General features: G+C 42.8%; 1 pseudogene; it reads left to right on the top strand.

Annotated features, from left to right (window-relative positions):
* The first annotated feature begins 1,442 nt into the window (after positions 1–1,442).
* Positions 1,443–10,646, top strand: LOC129395381 (syncytin-1-like; annotated as a pseudogene).
* The last annotated feature ends 530 nt before the right edge of the window (positions 10,647–11,176 follow it).

Genomic DNA, 11,176 nt, shown 5'->3' with positions numbered 1-11,176 from the left:
AGATGAGATTTGGGTGGGGATGCAGCCACACCGTATCAAATACCAAGCAGTGAACACCAGCTGGGTATCCTCTAATTAAATTTGGACACTATCTTTCTGGATATAGTGTCAGATCCTACAGGGATCTACCCTGAGACACCAGTTGCAAGTCCAGGCCTCCTGAACTTTGGAATGACCAGCTTCAAGTTGGGGTTCCCACAGTCCCCTCTTTCGGTTCCATTAATTTGCTAGAGTGGCTCACAGAACTCATGAAAACATATTTATGGTTTATTATAAAGACTATTACAAAGGACACAAATGAAGAGGCATGTAAGGCAAGGTATGGGCAAAGGAGTGTGGAGCTTCCATGCCCTCCCTGGGAATCACCCTCCAGGGACCTCCACATTTTCAGCCACCCAGAAGTTCTCTGAACCCAGTCCTCCTGGCGTTTTATGAAGACTTCATTTTATAGACATGATTGACAACTGTGTACAAATGCAACCGGACCAAAAAAACCCATGATCTAAACCCAGCAAGGAGTCTATTCAGACTTTTCTTGGCCTCTCCGGGTAGCATTCCTCCCTCTAAAGTATGGGGCAGAACGCTGTCTAGAATGAGGGTCTTTTGATCCACAATCAGATTACAATCTTGCCATGGGCAGGTGAAAAGAAGAAGGGAGAAATTCAGTGAGAGAGAGAGGTTCTGTTTTCTGAGACCTAAAGTGCCCCAACATTCTAACAAAAGACTGCAATAAGGGTTATGGGAGATATGAGTTGGAAACCGTGGCCAAAAACCTATGTGTGTGTGTGTGCATCTGTGTGTGTGTGTGTGTGTGTGTGTGTGTTTTGTCCAATCACATTTCTACTTGTTCTCAATCAGGCCTATGTAATGAAGCTTGCATAAAACACACACATATATGTGTATGTGTGTTTCTGTATGTGTGTGTATCATATATATGTGTATATTCAGAATATCACAGACCCCAAGTGAGAATATTTATGAGTGGGCCAGGGTGGCAGGGGCTGGGCAGGGTACAGTTATGAAGCACATCTCAACCCAGCAGCAAAGGGCAGTAGCTATCCTAAGGATATCCTAGCATGACTGAAGATATCACTGCCATCTAGTCCATTGCCACACAGATCCAAGTTTAATGATGTATAGGAAAAGGTGATCAGGTATCTGAACTCATCCGCATGAGGAATGCCACAGCTTCATGAATAGAATACCCCATGTGGTTGGGCTCCCAGAACCTCAAAACTGGTTCTCAGAGAGGTTCCACTCATCACTGAGCACCTTCCATGATGAAAATTCTGGTATGTGAAAACACACAGTGCTGTCTGTCTTGGAGAATGCTGGAAATTTTTGAGGCATGTATGCTCTTGTAATGAGCTAATTTTACAAGAAGTTTTCCAAATGTGAACCATAAACCAGAGAGGACCCTGAAATCAATAGAGCGGGTTGCAATGGGCCTTCTTCAAAATGAAGGGCCAGTGTGGCTTCCAGTGGCCTCTGGTTTGCAGGTACCTGTGCTAGCTCAGTGATTTCCACACTTTGTCTTGCAAAGAATCCTCAGGGATTGTAGGTGTGGGGAAAAGAAGGAGGAGGTGAGAGTCCAGAATCCAGACTCTTGTAATCCTCACCTTCCTGCTAGCCCCATGGGTTCAACAACAGCTCCCTGGTTTTGTCTATTTGGCACAGTGAACTATCAGCAGATCAGCTCATGTGTCGATGTGCCTCAGTATGTTGGGATTTCAACACAACAATTTTTTATGTTAAAATGAGCTGCCTTGTAAGAAGCTGTATTAGTCGGCCAGGGATGCTGTAACAAAGTACAATAGGCTGCAGGGCTTCAATGACAGAGATTGAATTCTCTCACATTCTGAAGGTTGCAAGTCTGAGGTCAAGGTGTCTCAGGGCTGGTTCCTCCTGAAGCTTCCCTCCTTGGTGTAGATGCTGTCTTCCCTCTGTGTCCTCACATGGTTGTCCCTTTGTGTGTGTCTGTGTCCTGATCTCTTCTGAGAACACCCCAGTCGGATAGGACTAGGGTCCACCCATATGACCTCATTGTACCTTAATTACCTCTTTAGAGGTTCCATATCCAAATATAGCCACATTCTGAGGTCCTGAGGGTTAAGACTCAGCGTATGAATTTGGGAGGACACAATTCGGCCCATTATAGAAGGGGCTGAATATGTGCTCCCATAACAACATCTCCATGTAATTCCATAAACAGTCACCTTCAGTTGCTGGGACAGTCTCATTTGTCACCACACAAACCACCCCCGTGACAACCAAGGTAGGCTTATCGGGTCTAGTACTGGTTCTTTTGACGTCCGGATGGGGAGGAAGGAGAGGAGCACTCAGAAGCAGCTTTCTGGGGCTTCCATGGAGAAGTTGGAGTCCTCTGGTTCTCTTCTGGATGGGCTGTATGCATTGTTCTACTTCATGATCATGGAATTGCCTCAATAAGCCCCAGGACAAGGAGATCTCTACAAAACAACATCAGATCATATTTTCTGATTTATCTTCAGCTGGTTGCAACACAGCACAAACTTTGAGGGGGCATGGTTTTTGTTCAATGCTGTGCCATAGTGACAAAGGCAGAGTTCCTCAGTGCCATCCACTGTTCTGGAATCTCTGAGCTTGGGACCCGCCACTTGGAGAATCCATCGTCTCTCTTACTATGGACTAAATAATTCACTGAAGGGCCAACAGGGAGGGATTCAAACAGTTAAACCAAAATCCCTTTTTACATTTCACAGCAAGCTCGAGATCTAAAAATAACTTATCTGGGATTTGTAAAGTTGTTATTTCTGAGACCAAGTTCAGAAATTTGCATTTATTGTGAATTAAATCTCATCATTTAAATTTAAGTTTTTATTTTAATCTATTCATTAAAAAAATGCTAACCCACTTATAGCATTATCTGCAGTTGTTTATTTTCATTTGCCATCTGAAAAACATCTCTTCATTTTAGCCCCATTTCCACACAGATGAGATGGCAATAAAGACCCAGTCTATTACAGACATCATACACTACCTTTGGCATTAATTTTTTTTTAGAACCTTTGAAGGTTATTGAACTTGAAACAAATCTGTAGAATTACATGGCTTTTCAGCTCACATTTTCTTTTGGCTTGTCCACAAGGAGGCAGCAAGATATTATGGAAATGATGATGGTTCCCAAATTTGGAGCTGAGAGACTTTATTCCAGAGAGTTAGCCTCTTGGATCCTCAGTCTTCTTATCTGTGCCATGGAAGCACTGATAACTAATAGCAAACAGCTATTGAGAACTTACTATATGCAAAGCACTATATTAAAATTTTTACCTGCATTTAATTTTCACAATATTTAATTTTTACACATTATATAAAACAGGTCTTATAATTATCACTATCTTACCAATAAGGAAACTGAGACTTAAAGAGGTTAGTTCACACACCTGAGTTCTCATAGCTAGAAAGAGGGAAAGTTAAGAGTTGAATGTAAATCTGCCTGACTTCTAAATTCTGATTTGTAGGATCACGAGAGAATTCCAGTTGGCATTCATGAAGTTCTTGACATAGGAGAGGTGTCTGAGAGACGGCAAATTCTATCCTTAAAAATAAAAAGGTTTTGCCAATCATTTTTTGAAATACAGATTTAACATGACTAAACACTTTAGTCAAGACTACCAGCCTTGCATCAAGAAAAGGAAGTGTGAAGAACCTTGCAAAATGTGTACTTAGAAAACCCATGCTGACTTTCAGCAAGTGCCTCTTAATTTTTGCTTAAGGCTTACAAAACATTTGCTTAAGTAACTGTGCTAGAATTGGGCCCAGGATTTGACATCTCTATCACCAGAGTACTATTTTTTATATTGCAGGGAATTCCATTTAAAAACTACAGCAGGAACAAGCATTCTATAAATTCTACAGTGTGGACATTCTATAGGAGAAATCACTTGGTTTCCCCAATATCTTAGTAACATGGGGAAAAGGAAAGCAAAAAAGAGAGGATGAAAGTTAAAAAACAAAAAGATTCAATTATGTCAGACTCTATTCTCTCAGCTTAGGATAGTGGTAATGTGAAGAAAGACCCGTGACCTACAGATTTCTTTTATTTCTCACCAAAATCTTTCCTCCTATAGAAAATCAGAATTTCATCTTGAAACCTTTCCAACACTTTTTAGCCATCCACTTTCCACCACCTTGAGCCATCCACCTTAAGCTAAACGATAAATACATTGCTTTTAAACTTAAACATTTTTTAAAATAACATAACTTGAAACTGGTCATAAAGTGACATCAGAAAAGCCCTAATTAATGACGTCCTACAAAAGAGTTGGGTAGTGCTCATGCCATAACAAGACTCAAGAACTGCCCTGGATTAAAAGAGATTCAATAAACAGGACAAGTGAAGCATGCTTTTGGACAGTCTCACAATTGGTAGCATCTGAATCGGTCCCTAGATTACATCCTAGCATTGTATCAATGAAGTTCCTGATTTTGATCATTGCACTGTGGTTATGTAAGAGACTGCCTTGTTTTAGGGTATTCTTCCTGTGGCTTTTATCTGTACAAGTTTTGAATTTGTTGCGGGAAGGTATTTGAATATTTCTGTAGAGTTTAAGTGTCTATGTTATGCTTGAAAAATATATCCCTTCCAACCTCATTGTCTTGCATACTTATCCAATGTTCTCTGTTCTGAATTTACATTTACATTCATTGACTTTCATTCAACTAAATCTTTTTTGGAATAAAAAGCAATTTCACCTCCCATTATGGAAGCCTTGTTTATTTTAAAGACAACCTAGTAACCATATAGAGCACAGGGACACAGAAATAGTGAGAATTAAGAACTGCCATTTTTCAGAAGTGGCCAAGACCACCCTGTCTGACATGGCCACACAGAGAAGTTTGCCAGAATGAGCTTCCAGTGTTTCTCAAACTGTGGTTTCCAGACCATGCACATTAGCATTCCCCGGGTGCTGACTGAACAGGCGGATCCCTAGGACCCACTCCAGACATACTGAGTCAGAATCTCTAGGGATTTAGCTGGGGAATTCACATTTTAAATACACTGTCCAGGTGCTTCTTGTCATTCAGTAATGAACAAATATTGATTAGTATCCTCTGTGTGCCAGATGCCATTGGAGGTTGTGAAGATAAAAGTGTACGAAACATCAAACAGAATGCAAAATGGCATAGTCACTTTGGAAGTTTAGCATTTCCTTATGAAAGTAAATCACTTTTACCATACAATCCAGCAAACATATTTGTTGGTATTTACCCAAATGAGTAGAAAACTTACACCCACATAAAAACCTGTGGGCTACCCTCTTTAGGTCCCCTCCCTTTGTGTGGGAGCTCTGTTTTCACTCTATTAAATCTTGCAACTGTACTCTCTTCTGGTCTGTGTTTGCTATGGCTCAAGCTGAGCTTTAGCTCGCTGTCCACCACTGCTGTTTGCTGCCATCGCAGACCCACTGCTGACTTCCATCCCTCTGGATCCGGCAGGGTGTCTGCTGTGCTCCTGATCCAGCAAGGCACCCATTGCTGCTCCCGATCATGCTAAAGGCTTGCCATTGTTCTTGCATGGCTAAGTGCCCGGGTTCGTCCTAATTGAGGTGAACACTAGTCACTGGGTTCCACAGTTGTCTTCCGTGACCCATGGCTTCTAATAGAGCTATAACACTCACCACATGGCCCAAGATTCCATTCCTTGGAATCTGTGAGGCCAAGAACCCCAGGTCAGAGAACACAAGGCTTGCCACCATCTTGGAAGCGGCCTTCCGCCATCTTGGATGCTGCCCGCCACCATCTTGGGATCTCTGGGAGCAAGGACCCCCTGGTGACATTTTGGTGACCACGAAGGGACCTCCAAAGCGGTGAGTAATATTGGACCACTTTCGCTTGCTATTCCGTCCTATCCTTCCTTAGAATTGCAGGAAAATACCAGGCACCTGTCGGCCAGTTAAAAACGATTAGCGTGGCCACTGGACTTAAGACTTAGATGTGAGGCTGTCTGGGGAAGGGCTTTCTAACAACCCCCAACCCTTGTGGGTTGGGAATGTTGGCCTGCCCAGAACCAGCTTCCACTTTCAATTTTCTTGGGGAAGCCGAGGGCCGACTAGAGGCAGAAAGCTGTCATCCCAAACTCCCGGCATTAGCCGGTTGAGTTCATGGCGCAGTCAGAAGTCTCTATTCAACAGTCGCCCATGCGTGCGCCCCTACCTTTCCTTCTGACTCATACCTCTAGGATCCTGACCATGACTTTCTTGAAAGTGTCACCCCAAAATTCTCCTTACCTCTGAATCTACTTCCTCTGATCCCTGCCTCCTAGGTACTAATGGTTCAGACTTTCATTTCCTCTAGCAAGTTGTATCTCCAAAGGGATTTAAGAAAGCTCTACCCCGCGTCCTTAGGCATCTAGGCTATAAACCCAGGGAGTCTTGTCCCTGGTGTCCCTCCCAATTTAGGCATACAGCTCTCGACATTGGCAGTTATGTGGGACCCATTCCCCACCACATTTGCCAGGGCCCCACGTTAGTAATGGCTAAGAGAAGAGGGGAGAGAGACAGAGAGGAGACAGACAGAGAGGAGAGAGAGAGAGAGACAGAGGAGAGAGAGACAGAGAGGAGAGAGAGAGAGAGACAAAGAGGAGAGAGCGAGACAGAGGAGATAGAGAGACAGAGAGGAGATAGACAGAGAGGAGAGAGAGAGACAGAGAGGAGAGAGAGGGAGACAGGAGAGACAGGGAGACAGAGAGGAGAGACAGGGAGACAGAGAGGAGAGAGAGGGAGTCAAAGAGAGAAAGAAAGACAGAGAAATAGTAAAAAAACAGTGTGCCCTATTCCTTTAAAAGCCAGGGTAAATTTAAACCTATAATTGATAATTGAGGGTCTTCTCTGTGACCCTGTAATACTCCAATACTACCTTGTTGTCAGCGTAAACAAGGGCGTAGCCTGAAAACACGGAGACCACTGACAACCCGTAGCTTTCCTATCAAAAATCCTTAACCCAGTAACCAGCAGATGCATTCAATCTGTAGCGGCAACTGCTTTGCTAATGGAAGAAAGTAGAAAAATAACTTTTAGAGGAAACCTCTTTGTGAGCACACCTCACCAGTTTAGAATTATTCTAAGTCAAAAAAGGTAGCTTACTAACTCAAAAATCTTAAAGTATGGGGCTATTCTTTTAGAAAAAGGTAATTTAACTCTAACCACTGGTAATTCCCTTAACCCAGCAGATTTCCTTACAGGGGATTTAAATATTAATTACCATATAAAGGTCTGACCAGACCTAGGAGGAACTCCCTTCAGGACAGGACAATAGATGTTTCCTCCCAGGTGATTGAGGAAAAAATCACAATGGGTATTCTTCAAAAGTCCGCCTTAGGCCCAGAGCAAAACTTAGAAACCCTATTGAACTTGGCAACCTCAGTTTTTTATAATAGAGATCAGCAGGAGCAGGCAGAATGGGACAAACGGGTTAAAAAAAAAAGGGCCACCACTTTAGTCATGGACCTCAGGCAAGCGGACTTTGGAGGCTCTGGAAAAGGGAATAGCTGGGCAAATCAATTGCCTAATAGGGCTTGCTTCCAGTGCAGTCTACAAGGACACTTTAAAAAAGATTGTCCAAGTGGAAATAAGCTGCCCCCTCGTCCATGCCCCTTATGTCAAGGGAATCACTGGAAGGCCAACTGACTCAGGGGACGAAGGTCCTCTGAGTCAGAAGCCACTAACCAGATGATCCAGCAGCAGGACTGAGGGTGCCCAGGGCAAGCGCCAGCCCATGCCGTCACCCTCACAGAGCCCCGGGTATGCTTGACCATTGAGGGCCAGGAGGTTAACTGTCTCCTGGACACTGGCGCGGACTTCTCAGTCTTACTCTCCTGTCCCGGACAACTGTCCTCCAGATCTGTCACTATCCAAGGGGTCCTAGGGCAGCCAGTCACTAGATACTTCTCCCAGCCACTAAGTTGTGACTGGGGAACTTTACTCTTTTCACATGCTTTTCTAATTATGCCTGAAAGCCCTATTCCCTTGTTAGGGAGAGACATTCTAGCAAAAGCAGGAGTCATTATACACCTGAACATAGGAGAAGGAACACCCGTTTGTTGTCCCCTGCTTGAGGAAGGAATTAATCCTGAAGTCTAGGCAACAGAAGGACATATGGACGAGCAAAGAATGCCCGTCCTGTTCAAGTTAAACTAAAGGATTCTGCCTCCTTTCCCTACCAAAGGCAGTATCCCCTTTCACTCTCACTGCACCCCCTCCATGCTGCTGTACAACCAGTAGCTCCCCTTACCAAGAGTTTCCTGAAGAATGCGGCTTCCCGGAAATATTGATGTCCCATCGTATAGGAGTATATCTAAAGGAAACCCCACCTTCATGGCCCACACCCACATGCCCCACAAGAGTGGCTATAACTCTGCAACTCTTTGCATGCATGCAAATACTCATTATTGGACAGGGAAAATGATTAATCCTAGTTGTCCTGGAGGACTTGGAGCCAGTCTGTTGGACTTACTTCACCCATAACGGTATGTCTGATGGGGGTGGAGTTCAAGATCAGGCAAGAGAAAAACACATAAAGGAAATAATCTCCCAACTGACCTGGGTACAAAGTACCCCCAGCCCCTACAAAGGACTAGATCTCTCAAAACTACATGAAACCCTCCATACCCATACTCGGCTGGTAAGCTTATTTAATACTACCCTCACTAGGCTCCATAAGGTTTCGGCCCAAAACCCTACTAACTGTTGGATGTGCCTCCCCCTGCACTTCAGGCCATACATTCATTCCCTGTACCTGAACAATGGAACAACTCCAGCACAAAAATAAACACCACTTCCGTTTTAGTAGGACCTCTTGTTTCCAATCTGGAGATAACCCATACCTCAAACCTTACCTGTGTAAAATTTAACAATACTATAGACACAACCAACTCCCAATGCATCAGGTGGGTAACTCCTCCCACACAAATAGTCTGCCTACCCTCAGGAATATTTTTTGTCTGTGGTACCTCAGACTATCGTTGTTTGAATGGCCCTTCAGAATCTATGTGCGTCCTCTCATTCTTACTGTCCCTATGACCATTTACACTGAACAAGATTTATACAATTATGTCACACCTAAGCCCGGCAACAAAAGAGTACCCATTCTTCCTTTTGTTGTTGGAGCAAGAGTGCTAGGCAGACTAGGTACTGACATTGATGGCATCACAACCTCTACTCAGTTCTACTACAAACTATCTCAAGAACTAAATGGTGACATGGAACAGGTCGCCGACTCCCTGGTCACCTTGCAAGATCAATTTAACTCCCTAGCAGCAGTGGTCCTTCAAAATCGAAGAGCTTTAGACTTGCTAACCTCCGAAAGAGGGGGAACATGTTTATTTTTAGGGGAAGAATGCTGTTATTATGTTAATCAATCCGAAATCGTCACCGAGAAAGTTAAAGAAATTCGAGATCAAATACAACATAGAGCAGAGGAGCTTCAAAACACCGGACCCTGGGGCTTCCTCAGCCAATGGATGCCCTGGATTCTCCCTTCTTAGGACCTCTACCAGCTATAATATTGTTACTCCTCTTTGGACCCTGTATCTTTAACCTCCTTGTTAAGTTTGTCTCTTTCAGAATCAAAGCTGTAAAGCTACAAATGGTTCTTCAAATGGAGCCCCAGATGCAGTCCATGACTAAGATCTACCGCGGACCCCTGGACCAGTCTGCTAGCCCATGCTCCGATGTTAATGACATCGAAAGCGTCCCTCCCGAGGAAATCTCAACTGCACAACCCCTACTATGCCCCAATTCGGCAGGAAGCAGTTAGAGCGGTAGTTGGCCAACCTCCCCAACAGCACTTGGGTTTTCCTGTTGAGAGGGGGATCTGAGAGACAGGACTAGCTGGATTTCCTAGGCCGACTAAGAATCCCTAAGTCTAGCTGGGAAGGTGACTGCATTCACATTTAAACATGGGGCTTGCAACTTAGCTCACACCCGACCAGTCAGGTAGTAAAGAGAGCTCACTAAAATGCTAATTAGGCAAAAACAGGAGGTAAAGAAATAGCCAATCATCTATCGCCTGAGAGCACAGCGGGAGGGCCAATGATTGGGATATAAACCCAGGCATTCAAGCTGGCAACGGCAACCCTCTTTGGGTTCCCTCCCTTTGTATGGGAGCTCTGTTTTCACTCTATTAAATCTTGCAATTGAAAAAAAAAAAAAAAAAAAACCTGAACACAGATGTTTACTACCGCTTTATTCATAATCACCAAAACTTAAGGAACAATGAAGATATCATCCAGTAGGTGAATGAATACAATGGAATATCATTCAGTGCTCAAAATAAATGAGTTGTCAAGCCATGAAAAGACATGGAGGAACATTAAGCACATATTACTAAGTGAAAGAAGCCAGTCTGAATAGGCTACAGACTATGATTCCAGCTAGACCACATTCTGGAAAAGGCAAAACTATGGGGACAATAAAAAGATCAGTGCTTGCTAGGAGTTTGGGGAAAGAGAAGAGTGGATGAATAGGCGGAGCACAGAGGATGTTTAGGGCAGTCAAACTACTCTGTCTGACACTATAATGATGGCTACATGTCATTATACATTAGTCAAAACCCATAGAATGTACACCACTAAGAGTGAACGTTAATGTCAACTGTGGACTTTGAACAATAATTTTTCAAAATAATGCATTGCCGGCTACACTTACAAAATTAATAATAATAATAATTCAGCAACTATTTCTAGACTCATGTAGCTAGGAATAGGCACTAAACCTTAAGAGCAAATGTCCTAAGGGATATGTATGAGTTCAACTAGTCAGGATTTCATAAATAGAATGACCTGAATCTGCAGGTCCAATATTTTCATTTAAATATATTTAAAATATTAATATATTATATTAATATTTTAACATACAATAAGTATATATTAAATAATTATATTATATAATTAATAAAATAAAATATAAATATTATACAATTAATAATTATATATATAGAGAGAGAGAGAGAGTATGCAGGCAATTACGTCTTTTGCCAGCATTCAGCACATGAAAAATTTTAGATGCCAACTTTAAAATAAGCAAAGAAGGACATTGTTTTTCAAAATGATTTTAGTGGGTACTAGAAGAGTTTTGAGAAGCAGTGTTTCATTCACCTTCATATTTAACATTTGAGTTTTATGACGTTTGCAGGGAGC

This window comes from Pan paniscus, chromosome X, assembly GCF_029289425.2.
Source record: "Pan paniscus chromosome X, NHGRI_mPanPan1-v2.0_pri, whole genome shotgun sequence".
Classification (NCBI taxonomy): domain Eukaryota; kingdom Metazoa; phylum Chordata; class Mammalia; order Primates; family Hominidae; genus Pan; species Pan paniscus.
Note: the sequence above shows the minus strand (reverse complement) of the source record. Positions and strands in the feature narration are given on the sequence as shown.